A 14,836-nucleotide genomic window follows, 5' to 3' on the forward strand; every position below is an offset into this window, starting at 1 on the left:
ACGACGCTCTGCTTGCAGCTGCACCAGCTTACTGCTCCACCATTCAACATATACACGTATCCGGTTTGTGACTTAGAGTCATCCAGATCTGAGTCGAAGCTAGCATCGACGTAACCCTTTACGACGAGCTCTTCATCTCCTCCATAAACGAGAAACATGTCCTTTGTCCTTTTCAGGTACTTCAGGATATTCTTGACCGCTGTCCAGTGTTCCTTGCCGGGATTACTTTGGTATCTTGCTACCAAACTTACGGCAAGGTTTACATCAGGTCTGGTACACAACATGGCATACATAATAGATCCTATGGCTGAAGCATAGGGGATGACACTCATCTCTTCTTTATCTTTTGCCGTGGTCGGTGACTGAGCCGAGCTTAATCTCACACCTTGTAACATAGGCAAGAACCCTTTCTTGGACTGATCCATTTTGAACTTTTCAAAATCTTATCAAGGTATGTGCTTTGTGAAAGACCTATGAGGCGTCTCGATCTATCTCTATAGATCTTGATGCCTAATATATAAGCAGCTTCTCCAAGGTCCTTCATTGAAAAACACTTATTCAAGTAGGCCTTAATGCTGTCTAGAAGTTCTATATTATTTCCCATCAAGAGTATGTCATCTACATATAATATGAGAAATGCTACAGAGCTCCCACTCACTTTCTTGTAAACGCAGGCTTCTCCATAAGTCTGCATAAACCCAAACGCTTTGATCATCTCATCAAAGCGAATGTTCCAACTCCGAGATGCTTGCATCAGTCCATAAATGGATCGCTGGAGCTTGCATACTTTGTTAGCGTTCTTAGGATCGACAAAACCTTCCTGCTGTATCATATACAGCTCTTCCTTAAGATGTCCGTTAAGGAATGCCGTTTTGACGTCCATCTGCCATATCTCATAATCATAGTATGCGGCAATTGCTAACATGATTCGGACGGACTTCAGCTTTGCTACGGGAGAGAATGTCTCGTCGTAGTCAATCCCTTGAACTTGTCGATAACCCTTAGCGACAAGTCGAGCTTTATAGATGGTAACATTTCCATCCGCGTCCGTCTTCTTCTTAAAAATCCATTTGTTTTCTATCGCTCGCCGATCATCGGGCAAGTCTGTCAAAGTCCATACTTTGTTTTCATACATGGATTCTATCTCGGATTTCATGGCTTCAAGCCATTTGTTGGAATCTGGGCCCGCCATCGCTTCTTCATAGTTCGAAGGTTCACCGTTGTCTAACAACATGATTTCTAGGACAGGGTTGCCGTACCACTCTGGTGCGGAACGTGTCCCTGTGGACCTACGAAGTTCAGTGGCAACTTGATCCGAAGTACCTTGATCATTATTATTGTTTTCCTCTTCAGTTGGTGTGGGCATCACAGGAACATCTTCCTTAGCTGCACCACTTTCCCGTTCGAGAGGTGGTACTTCATCGAGTTCTACTTTCCTCCCACTTACTTCTTTCGAGAGAAACTCTTTTTCCAGAAAGCATCCGTTCTTGGCAACAAAGATCTTGCCCTCGGATCTTAAGTAGAAGGTATACCCGACAGTTTCCTTAGGGTATCCTATGAAGACGCATTTTTCCGACTTGGGTTCGAGCTTTTCAGGTTGAAGTTTCTTGACATAAGCATCGCATCCCCAAATTTTTAGAAACGACAGCTTAGGTTTCTTCCCAAACCATAATTCATACGGTGTCGTCTGAACGGATTTAGACGGTGCCCTATTTAAAGTGAATGTAGCTATCTCTAGAGCGTATCCCCAAAATGATAGCGGTAAATCGGTAAGAGACATCATAGACCGCACCATATCCAATAGAGTGCGATTACGATATTCGGACACACCGTTTCGCTGAGGTGTTCCAGGCGGCGTGAGTTGTGAAACGATTCCACATTTCCTTAAGTGTGTGCCAAATTCGTGACTTAAATATTCTCCTCCACGATCTGATCGTAGGAACTTTATCTTTTGGTCACGTTGATTCTCTACCTCATTCTGAAATTCCTTGAACTTTTCAAAGGTCTCAGACTTGTGTTTCATTAAGTAGACATACCCATATCTACTCAAGTCATCAGTGAGAGTGAGAACATAACGATATCCTCTGCGAGCCTCAACACTCATTGGACCGCACACATCGGTATGTATGATTTCCAACAAGTTGGTTGCTCGCTCCATTGTTCCGGAGAACGGAGTCTTGGTCATTTTGCCCATGAGGCATGGTTCGCATGTGTCAAACGATTCATAATCAAGAGACTCTAAAAGTCCATCAGCATGGATCTTCTTCATGCGCTTGACACCAATGTGACCAAGGCGGTAGTGCCACAAGTATGTGGGACTATCGTTATCAACTTTACATCTTTTGGCATCCACACTATGAACATGTGTAATATTACGCTCGAGATTCATTAAGAATAAACCATTGACCATCGGAGCATGACCATAAAACATATCTCTCATATAAATCGAACAACCATTATTCTCGGACTTAAATGAGTAGCCATCTCGTATTAAACGAGATCCAGATACAATGTTCATGCTCAAACTTGGCACTAAATAACAATTATTCAGGTTCAAAACTAATCCCGTAGGTAAATGTAGAGGCAGCGTGCCGACGGCGATCACATCGACTCTGGAACCATTCCCGACGCGCATCGTCACCTCGTCCTTCGCCAGTCTCCGTTTATTCCGCAGCTCCTGCTGTGAGTTACAAATATGAGCAACGGCACCGGTATCAAATACCCAGGAGTTACTACGAGTACTGGTAAGGTACACATCAATTACATGTATATCAAATATACCTTTGGTGTTGTCGGCCTTCTTATCCGCTAAGTATTTGGGGCAGTTCCGCTTGCAGTGACCCTTCCCCTTGCAATAAAAGCACTTAGTCTCAGGCTTGGGTCCATTCTTTGACTTCTTCCCGGTAACTGGTTTACCGGGCACGGCAACATCCTTGCCGTCCTTCTTGAAGTTCTTCTTGCCCTTGCCCTTCTTGAACTTAGTGGTCTTATTGACCATCAACACTTGATGTTCTTTCTTGATTTCAGCCTCTGCTGACTTCAGCATCGAGAACACTTCAGGAATGGTCTTCACCATCCCCTGCATGTTGTAGTTCATCACAAAGCTCTTGTAGCTTGGTGGGAGCGACTGGAGGATTCTGTCAATGACCGCCTCATCTGGGAGGTTTATGTTCAGCTGGCTCATACGGTTGTGCAACCCAGACATCTTAAGTATGTGCTCACTAACAGAACTGTTTTCCTCCATCTTACAACTGTAGAACTTGTCGGAGACATCATATCTCTCGACCCGGGCATGAGCTTGAAAAACTAGTTTCAGCTCTTCGAACATCTCATATGCTCCGTGATGCTCAAAACGCTTTTGGAGCCCCGGTTCTAAGCTGTAAAGCATGCCGCACTGAACGAGGGAGTAATCATCAGCACGAGTTTGCCAAGCATTCATAATGTCTTGGTTCTCTGGGACGGGAGCGTCACCTAGCGGTCCTTCTAGGACATATTGCTTCCTGGCAGCTATGAGGATGATCCTCAGGTTCCGGACCCAGTCCGTATAGTTGCTGCCATCATCTTTCAGCTTGGTTTTCTCTAGGAACGCGTTGAAGTTCATGTTGACATGAGCGTTGGCCATTTGATCTACAAGACATATTTGCAAAGGTTTTAGACTAAGTTCATGATAATTAAGTTCATCTAATCAAATTATGAACTCCCACTCAGATTAGACATCCCTCTAGTCATCTAAGTGTTACACAATCCGAGTCGACTAGCCCGTGTCCGATCATCACGTGAGACGGACTAGTCATCGTCGGTGAACATATCCATATTGATCGTATCTTCCATACGACTCGTGTTCGACCTTTCGGTCTCCGTGTTCCGAGGCCATGTCTGCACATGCTAGGATCGTCAAGTTAACCCTAAGTGTTTTGCTGTGTAAAACTGTCTTACACCCGTTGTATGTGAACATAAGGATCTATCACACCCGATCATCACGTGGTGCTTCGAAACGACGAACTGTAGCAACGGTGCACAGTTAGGGGAGAACACTTCTTGAAATTTTGTAAGGGATCATCTTATTTACTACCGTCGTCCTTAGTAAACAAGATGCATAAACATAATAAACATCACATGCAATTATATAGTTGTGACATGATATGGCCAATATCATATAGCTCCATTGATCTCCATCTTCGGGGCTCCATGATCATCTTGTCACTGGCTTGACACCATGATCTCCATCATCATGATCTCCATCATCGTGTCTTCTTGAAGTTGTCACGCCAACGACTACTTCTACTTCTACGGCTAACGTGTTTAGCAATAAAGTAAAGTAGTTTACATGGCGTTCTTCAATGACACGCAGGTCATACAAAAAATAAAGACAACTCCTATGGCTCCTGCTAGTTGTCATACTCATCGACATGCAAGTCGTGAATCCTATTACAAGAACATGATCTCATACATCACAATTCATCATTCATCAGAACTTCTGGCCATATCACATCACATGATAAATCGCTGCAAAAACAAGTTAGACGTCCTCTAATTTGTTGTTGCATCTTTTACGTGGCTGCAATTGGGTTCTAGCAAGAACGTTTTCTTACCTACGAATAACCACAACGTGATTTTGTCAACTTCTATTTACCCTTCATAAGGACCCTTTTCATCGATTCTGCTTCAACTAAAGTGGGAGAGACAGCCACCTGCCAGCCACCTTATGCAACTAGTGCATGTCAATCGGTGGAACCGGTCTCACGTAAGCGTACGTGTAAGGTTGGTCCGGGCCGCTTCATCCCACAATACCGCTGAAGCAAGAAAAGACTAGTAGTGGCAAGCAAGTTGACAAGATCCACGCCCACAACAAAATTGTGTTCTACTCGTGCATTAGAGAACTATGCATAGACCTAGCTCATGATGCCACTGTTGGGGAACGTTGCAGAAAATTAAAATTTTTCCTACGGTTTCACCAAGATCCATCTATGAGTTCATCTAAGCAACGAGTCAAGGGAGTGAGTTTGCATCTACATACCACTGGTAGATCGCGTGCGGAAGCTTGCAATGGGATGGTGATGATAGAGTCGTACTCGACGTGATTCAGATCACCGATGTCCATGTGCTGAACAGAAAGCACCTCCGCGTTCAACACACGTACGGGACGGGAGACGTCTCCTCCTTCTTGATCCAGCAAGGGGGGAGGAGAGGTTGAGGAAGATTGCTCCAACGGCAGCACGACGGCGTGGTGGTGTTGGTGCAGTAGTACTCCGACAGGGCTTCGCAAGCGCGTAACGGAGGAGGAGATGTGTTGGGGAGGGGAGGGGCTGCGCCTTGGAGGTGTGTACCGCAGCCCTCCCCTCACCCCTCTATTTATAGGGGAAGGGGCAAGGGGGGGGGGGGGGGCGCCCCCTCTAGATGGGATCTAGAGGGGGGGCGACGGCCAGGGAGGGGAGGCTTGCCCCCCAAGCAAGGGGGGCGCCCCCCTTAGGTTTCCCCCCCAACCCTAGGCGCATGGGCCCAAGGTGGGGGGCGCGCCCAGCCCTCCAGGGGCTGGCTCCCTCCTCTTTGCGGCCCATGTGGCCCTCCGGGAGGGGTGGCCCCTCCCGGTGGACCCCCGGAACCCCTCCGGTGGTCCCGGTACATTACCGATAGACCCCCGAAACTTTCCGGTGTCCGTATGACAACTTCCCATATATAAAACTTCACCTCCAGACCATTCCGGAACTCCTCGTGACGTCCGGGATCTCATCCAGGACTCCGAACAACATTCGGTAGTCACATACTAGTCTTTCTAATAACCCTAGCGTCACCGAACCTTAAGTGTGTAGACCCTACGGGTTCGGGAGACATGCAGACATAACCGAGACCACTCTTCGGTCAATAACCAACAGCGGGATTTGGATACCCATGTTGTATCCCACATGCTCCTCGATTATTTCATCGGTTGAACCACGATGTCGAGGATTCGATCAAAACCCCGTATGCAATTCCCTTTGTCAATCGGTACGTTACTTGCCCAAGACTCGATCGTCGGTATCCCAATACCTTGTTCAGTCTCGTTACCGGCAAGTCACTTTACTCGTACCATAATGCATGATCCCGTGGCCAACACCTTGGTCACCTTGAGCTCATTGTGATGATGCATTACCGAGTGGGCCCAGAGATACCTCTCCGTCATACGGAGTGACAAATCCCAGTCTCGATCCGTGTCAACCCAACAGACACTTTCGGAGATACCTGTAGTGCACCTTTATAGTCACCCAGTTACATTGTGATGTTTGATACACCCAAAGCACTCCTACGGTATCTGGGAGTTACACGATCTCATGGTCGAAGGAAGAGATACTTGACATTGGCAAAGCTCTAGCAAACGAACTACACGATCTTTGTGCTATGCTTAGATTGGGTCTTGTCCATCACATCATTCTCCTAATGATGTGATCCCGTTATCAATGACATCCAATGTCCATAGCTAGGAAACCATGACTATCTGTTGATCACAACGGGCTAGTCAACTAGAGGCTCACTGGGACATATTGTGGTCTATGTATTCACACGTGTATTACGATTTCCGGATAATACAGTTATAGCATGAATAAAAGACAATTATCATGAACAATGAAATATAATAATACTTTTATTATTGCCTCTAGGGCATATTTCCAACAAACGCATCATCAGAGTCCACTCGATCGCTCCAAAGCCTAGGAGGAGCAGACGCAGGATGAAAAGATCCAAACCGCAGTGTGCTCTTAGGCACAGACGAAGCTGGGGCCGGCTCAACCCCGGATCCAGTCTCGGGCCCCTGAGTCACTGGTCCTGATCCGTTGGACATCTCTCGTCCAGCCTCATCAGTCGGTTCCCTCCTAGCACCAGCATTATCGTCCCCCTCGTGCATATCAACATCAAGACCAGTAACCACCTCAGCAAACAACTCGGCGTCCTCAAACTCAATCTCAAGGGGAAACACCTCTCCCCTATAAGTCCAGTTGACCACATCCTGGACGAACTCTATGTCCAAAACACTAACTCGCAATCTGGCCACCCCCTGGGCACGAGTGAATGCCATATCTACCTTTTCTGTTTTACCAACCATGATACCCAGACTAGCCACAACACGAACATCTTTCAGAGCCTCAGATGGTGCCCAAGAAAAATGTAACCACACCTGAGTGAGGGGCTTCCCCTTAGGCTCCACTTTCTTCCAGTCCTGAAACTCCAAAATGCAATTAGTGCCTGGCACCTTACACATCCCAAAGCTCAGCAAACGCCGCAGGTCCTCTACCAACGGGAAGTCAACCCTGAACACTCGCTCTTCAATGAAAACAAGCTCCCACTGAAAATCTCCCGGAGCCAGCTCCTGAAGCCTCTGCAAAATCTGAGCCTGAGAGACATCTCCCTTGGTAACCTTCACCAGTCCAGTAGTCAGGCTCTAAGTATCAACTGGAATCTCTCTCGCAGCTGCGGACTCAAAGAACATCAGCTCAGCACAATATACTCCATACACTGTAAGAGCTGGAATCTGCTCCCGCATAAGAGGGCAATCCCCCGAGGTATGTGCTGGCTTGCCACAAGACTCACACAGCTCGGCCACGCATTCAGCAATGAAGTGGCCCTTCTCCCCACACCGGTAACAAAGCATCCTCTCCTTCTTTCGCGCATATTTGGATGCCCTCTCAGCATTGGTCCTGTCAGTGACCTCAGTCCCCTTCCCAGCCTCAGGAACCTCAACAACGTCCAACGCATTCACCACCTCCATCGCCTGGGGTGGAAGCTCAGAGGAAACATGGTCAGTCTCCATTGCCGATACCGTAGGTTCAGCTACCCTAGGCGGAGGCGGTCGGCGAAACCTCCCACGGCCCCCGCCCCGGCCACCATGATAGCCACGATTACCTCCTCTCTGTCGATGTTCCGGGCCTGAGGCCCCCTCAACAAAACCGCCTGTCGGGCCGAGAAACAGTCTCTCCGCAGACCCGTCACTCTGCCACGCGTATCCACGGCCTCCTCCCGTGGAAGAGGAGCCTCGATGCTGTCCATCACCATATGCATCATACCCATCATCCCCCCACTGGCCTCGGGGGGGGGGGGAATCATTTGAACCTCTATTGCTAGAAGTCTGCCTCGCCTGTGTCTGCGTCTGCCCCATGCGGTTCTGAGCCGGCCTTGCGACGAGGTGCCGTGGAGGAGCACGGTGCTGACCTCCCGAAGGCGCCTGCACTGTCCCGAGGGCAGCACCCCCATGCCCAGCCGGAGCCACACCCAGCGCAGGAGGCCGAGGACCTACAGAGCCCGCCGCCGTTGTCACAGCGGGCGCCACCACCGGAGAAGTTGGCCTTAGCCCGCCCCGTCCAGTAGCAGGAGGCGCCGCTCCCGGCGCCTGGGGCCGCAGCCCGCCTCGCCCAGCTGCATGTGGCAGCGGACCCGGAGGCCGGGCTCCCTGGTGGACGGCGACTCGGCCCGACATATGGAGCGGCACATCCCCTCCCGCGGGTGGCCTCAGTCTGGGCGGCCTATGTTTTGGTGATCAACTTGCGGGTTTCATGACATTGGGAACCTATGCATAGGGGTTGGCACACGTTCTTGATTCTCCGATAGAAACTTTGGGGCACTCTTTGAAGTACTTTGTGTTGGTTGGATGAATCTGAGATTGTGTGATGCATATCATATAATCATGCCCACGGATACTTGAGGTGACAATGGAGTATCTAGGTGACATTAGGGTTTTGGTTGATTTGTGTCTTAAGGTGTTATTCTAGTACAAACTCTTTTATAGATTGATTCGAAAGAATAACTTTGAGGTGGTTTCGTACCCTACCATAATCTCTACGTTTGTTCTACGCTATTAGTGGCTTCGGAGTGACTCTTTGTTGCATGTTGAGGGCTTGTTATATTATCTATCTATGTTATTATTGTTGAGAGAATTTGCACTAGTGAAAGTATGAACCCTAGGCCTTGTTTCCTATCATTGCAATTTCGTTTACGCTCACTTTTATCATTAGTTACCTTGCTTTTTTTATTATTTCAGATTACAAAAACCTATATCTACCATCCATATTGCACTTGTATCACCATCTCTTCGCCGAACTAGTGCACCTATACAATTTACCGTTGTATTGGGTGTGTTGGGGACACAAGAGACTTTTTGTTATTTGGTTGCAGGGTTGTTTGAGAGAGACCATCTTCATCCTACGCCTCCTACGGATTGATAAACCTTAGGTCATCCACTTGAGGGAAATTTGCACTGTCCTACAAACCTGTGCACTTGCAGGCCCAACAACGTCTACAAGAAGAAGGTTGTGTAGTAGACATCAACAGACAGGAAAACCAATCCTCTGTGGTCCCGGGCAACCATCCCTGCTGCACTCTCTCCTGTCTCTGCACAGAAAGCAGCATCGGAGTTGATTTTTGCAGTTCCACGAACCGGCGCTCTCCACTTTTTCTCCTGATTGGCGGACAGCAGCCTGGTATTTCTCTCTCCTTCCTCCAAAACCGTGCACCCTTTTAGCCTATCATCCAACTCCCCTGCGCCGTTCAGATCATCCTCGTACTATTTTAAGAACTGTACTGAGGCCCCGATCGATTCTCTCCCGTTATTCTGCATGCTGTCTTCTCTGAGATGCCAGCATCGCCACAGGAGTAGCAGCAGTTTGGCGCGCGTCTCTTCATTTTCCGTGCCTAGGGCAACCTGTAGCCAATCAACACCGGTGTATCTCAGCCTGTGTTCAGCCGGTATCCTCCATACATCTCTCATAGCAGTTCTCAGGGCCCTGCTTTTAGTACATGCAATCACTGCGTGATATTCATCCTCTACGACATTACCACATAGGCTACACGTGGCATCCACTTCTAGCGATCTCTTCCATTTGTTCTCCTTTGTGGCCAGGGTATTAGTTGCCACTCTCCAAGCAAAGATACGGACCTTCCCGGGGACACTAGTTTTCCAAATGAAGTCCCAGATACTACGATCATTTGGGTCTCTTGTGGAGCTCGACGGGGTATGCTGCACTTGCTCCCGGATTGAAGCCGCAAGTCTATACGCACTCCTGACAGAGAAAGAGCCATTCTTCTCATAATGCCAAGCAATACAATCGCTCACCTCCGACGACGGGATATTGAGCTTGCAAATCTCATCAGCGTCAAAGGGATAGAAGAGTTGTCGTATGAGAGGCTCATTCCATTCCTTCCTATCGGGCAACATAAGTTGGTTGACCCAACGAATCCGGGAATGCCTAATGAAAGAGGCCGTCATGAGGCCCTCTTTCCTTGGGATCCACTGATCTCTCTGAATTTGAATGCTTTTTCCATCCCCCACTAGCCATATCAGACCCTTTTTTAGTAGCTCCAGACCGAATTCAATGGCTCTCCAGACCGGGGACGCATCAGAAGCAAACACTGTGTCAAAAAGGTTCCCATTTGGGTAATACTTTGATTTGAGAACTCTTGCACACAGGCTATCTGGATTTTGAATGAGCCTCCATCCCTGTTTGCCCAGAAGAGCTTGGTTGAACAAATGCATGTCTTTAAAACCAATACCCCCGCCCTCTTTGGCTTGATCATACGATCCCACGCCATCCAGTGCACCTTCCTCTGTCCCTCATCCTCTCCCCACCAGAATTTCCGAATCATTTTCTCATATTTGTCATAGAACCCTTTTGATAGCATGAAGACACTCATGATGGATGTTGGGAGGGCCTGTACGACCGATTTCACGTGGACTTCCTTTGCTGCCAACGACATAAACTTCCCGACCAGTTACTACATCTTTTGCCAAATCTGTCCATAATAGGTTGGAACTGCTCTTCATTCTCCCCTACGGAGTGGGAAGCCCAAGATACCCACTTTCAAAAGACTCGGCGACCACCCCCAGAATATGTTTAATCTCTTCTCTTCTTTCCAGCGGACAAACCTCACTAAACAGTAGAGAGCATTTGGTCTGTCTAAGTAGTTGTCCCGTACATTTTTGAGAAAAGGGTTTCGCCCCGCTTTATATATAAAGCACAGATCAACCACAGCCCAAGTACAAGCACACCCCACGACAACACACCCACACACCCAAGGCGGGATACATAAGCGCTGAGCGCAGCAACATCACCCCTAACACTACAAGAGCAATTGGGGACCTCCACTGTGAACACGCCACCGCGAAGAGATGAAGCCGCATATGACGAACCGTGAGCTCCAAGGCAGCGCCTCCAAGAAGGTTACGATGCTAGCGCGTCACCACCGCCTGACCCGGGGGTCAGAGTTTCCCCTGGAGCGACACGATGACTGGTGAGATCCGCGAGGACACCTTCAAGAAGGTAACGCGCTACGCCGCCACCGGTCCGTCCGAGGATAGAACATGTTTACACCCCAGCAAACACTCACCGCCACCGAACGCCACACCCCTGCCACCATGCCGCTCACACGGCCACGGTCACCGGGCAGTGTTGGGGAACGTAGTAATTTCAAAAAATTTCCTACGCACACGCAAGATCATGGTGATGCATAGCACCGTTACTCCGGCACCTCCGAGTTCTTGACACATGTACAGCTTGATGATTCACCCCGAACTCCGATCCAGCAGAGGTACGGGGAGGAGTTTCGTCAGCACGACGGCGTGATGACGATCTTGATGTTCAACTGTCGCAGGGCTTCGCCTAAGCACCGCTACAATATGACCGAGGTGTAATATCGTGGAGGGGGGCACCGCACACGGCTAAGGAACGATCACGATGATCAACTTGTGTGTCTATGGGGTGGCCCCCGCCCCCGTATATAAAGGAGGGAGGGAGGAGGAGGCCGGTCTAGAGGGGAGGCGCGCCCTAGGAGGGGCAAACCTACTCCAAGTAGGTTTGACCCCCCTTTCCTATTAGGAGTAGGAGAGGGAAGGAAGAGGGGGGAGGAGAGAAGGAAAGGGGGGGGGCAGCCCCCCTCCCAATTCGGATTGGGATTGGGGGGGGGGGCGCCCCCTCCTTTGCTCCTTCTCCCTCCCTTCCACTAAGGCCCAATAAGGCCCATATACTTACCGGGGGGTTCCGGTAACCTCTCGAAACTCCGGTATAATCCCAATCTTATCCGGAACCTTTCCGGTGTCCAAATATATCCGTCCAATATATCAATCTTTATGTATCGACCATTTCGAGACTCCTCGTCATGTCCGTGATCACATCCGGGACTCCGAGCAACCTTCGGTACATCAAAATACATAAACTCATAATATATCTGTCATCGAAACCTTAAGCATGCGGACCCTACGGTTCGAGAATAATGTAGACATGACCGAGACATGTCTCTGGTCAATAACCAATAGCGGGACCTAGATGCCCATATTGGTTCCTACATATTCTACGAAGATCTTTATCGGTCAGACCGCATAAAAACATACGTTGTTCCCTTTGTCATCGGTATGTTACTTGCCCGAGATTCGATCGTCGGTATCCAATACCTAGTTCAATCTCGTTACCGGCAAGTCTCTTTACTTGTTCCGTAATACATCATCTCGCAACTAACTCATTAGTTGAAATGCTTGCAAGGCTTAAGTGATGTGCATTACCGAGAGGGCCCAGAGATACCTCTCCGACATTCGGAGTGACAAATCCTAATCTCGAAATATGCTAACTCAACAAGTACCTTCAGAGACACCTGTAGAGCACCTTTATAATCACCCAGTTACGTTGTGACGTTTGGTAGCACACAAAGTGTTCCTCCGGTAAACGGGAGTTGCATAATCTCATAGTCATAGGAACATGTATAAGTCATGAAGAAAGCAATAGCAACATACTAAACGATCGGGTGCTAAGCTAACGGAATGGGTCATGTCAATCAGATCATTCAACTAATGATGTGAGCTTGTTAATCAAATAACAACTCCTTGTTCATGGTTAGGAAACATAACCATCTTTGATTAACAAGCTAGTCAAGTAGAGGCATACTAGTGACACTCTGTTTGTCTATATATTCACACATGTATTATGTTTCCGGTTAATAACAATTCTAGCATGAATAATAAACATTTATCATGATATAAGGAAATAAATAATAACTTTATTATTGCCTCTAGGGCATATTTCCTTCAGTCTCCCACTTGCACTAGAGTCAATAATCTAGATTACATAGTAATGATTCTAACACCCATGGAGTCTTGGTGTTGATCATGTTTTTCTCGTGGAAGAGGCTTAGTCAACGGGTCTGCAACATTCAGATCCGTATGTATCTTGAAAATCTCTATGTCTCCCACCTGGACTAGATCCCGGATGGAATTGAAGCGTCTCTTGATGTGTTTGTTCCTCTTGTGAAATCTGGATTCCTTCGCCAAGGCAATCGCTCTAGTATTGTCACAAAAGATTTTCATTGGACCCGACGCACTAGGTATGACACCTAGATCGGATATGAACTCCTTCATCCAGACTCCTTCATTGGCTGCTTCCGAAGCAGCTATGTATTCTGCTTCACACGTAGATCCCGCCACGACGCTTTGCTTTGAACTGCACCAACTGACAGCTCCACCGTTTAATGTAAACACGTATCCGGTTTGCGATTTAGAATCGTCCGGATTAGTGTCAAAGCTTGCATCAACGTAACCATTTGCGATGAGCTCTTTGTCACCTCCATATACGAGAAACATATCCTTAGTCCTTTTCAGGTACTTCAGGATGTTCTTGACCGCTGTCCAGTGATCCACTCCTGGATTACTTTGGTACCTCCCTGCTAGACTTATAGCAAGGCACACATCAAGTCTGGTACACAACATTGCATACATGATAGAGCCTATGGCTGAAGCATAGGGAACATTTTTCATTTTCTCTCTATCTTCTGCAGTGGTCGGGCTTTGAGTCTTACTCAACTTCACACCTTGCAATACAGGCAAGAACCCTTTCTTTGCTTGATCCATTTTGAACTTCTTCAAAACTTTGTCAAGGTATGTGCTTTGTGAAAGTCCAATTAAGCGTCTTGATCTATCTCTATAGATCTTAATGCCCAATATGTAAGCAGCTTCACCGAGGTCTTTCATTGAAAAACTTTTATTCAAGTATCCCTTTATGCTATCCAGAAATTCTATATCATTTCCAATCAATAATATGTCATCCACATATAATATTAGAAATGCTATAGAGCTCCCACTCACTTTCTTGTAAATACAGGCTTCTCCAAAAGTCTGTATAAACCCAAATGCTTTAATCACACTATCAAAATGTTTATTCCAACTCCGAGAGGCTTGCACCAGTCCATAAATGGATCGCTGGAGCTTGCACACTTTGTTAGCTCCCTTTGGATCGATAAAACCTTCTGGTTGCATCATATACAACTCTTCCTCCAGAAATCCATTCAGGAATGCAGTTTTTACATCCATTTGCCAAATTTCATAATCATAAAATGCGGAAATTGCTAACATGATTCAGACAGACTTAAGCATCGCTACGGGTGAGAAGGTCTCATCGTAGTCAACCCCTTGAACTTGTCGAAAACCTTTTGCAACAAGTCGAGCTTTGTAGATAGTAACATTACCATCAGCGTCAGTCTTCTTCTTGAAGATCCATTTATTCTCAATTGCTTGCCGACCATCGGGCAAGTCAACCAAAGTCCATACTTTGTTCTCATACATGGATCCCATCTCAGATTTCATGGCTTCAAGCCATTTTGCGGAATCTGGGCTCACCATCGCTTCTTCATAGTTCGTAGGTTCATCATGATCTAGTAGCATGACTTCCAGAATAGGATTACCATACCACTTTGGTGCGGATCTTACTCTGTTCGACCTACGAGGTTCTGTATTAACTTGATCTGAAGTTCTATGATCATCATCATCAACTTCCTCACTAGTTGGTTTTGACGTCACAGAAACCGGTTCCTGTGATGTATTATTTTCCAACAA

The sequence above is a fragment of the Triticum aestivum genome, chromosome 4B, assembly GCF_018294505.1.
Source record: "Triticum aestivum cultivar Chinese Spring chromosome 4B, IWGSC CS RefSeq v2.1, whole genome shotgun sequence".
Classification (NCBI taxonomy): Eukaryota; Viridiplantae; Streptophyta; class Magnoliopsida; order Poales; family Poaceae; genus Triticum; species Triticum aestivum.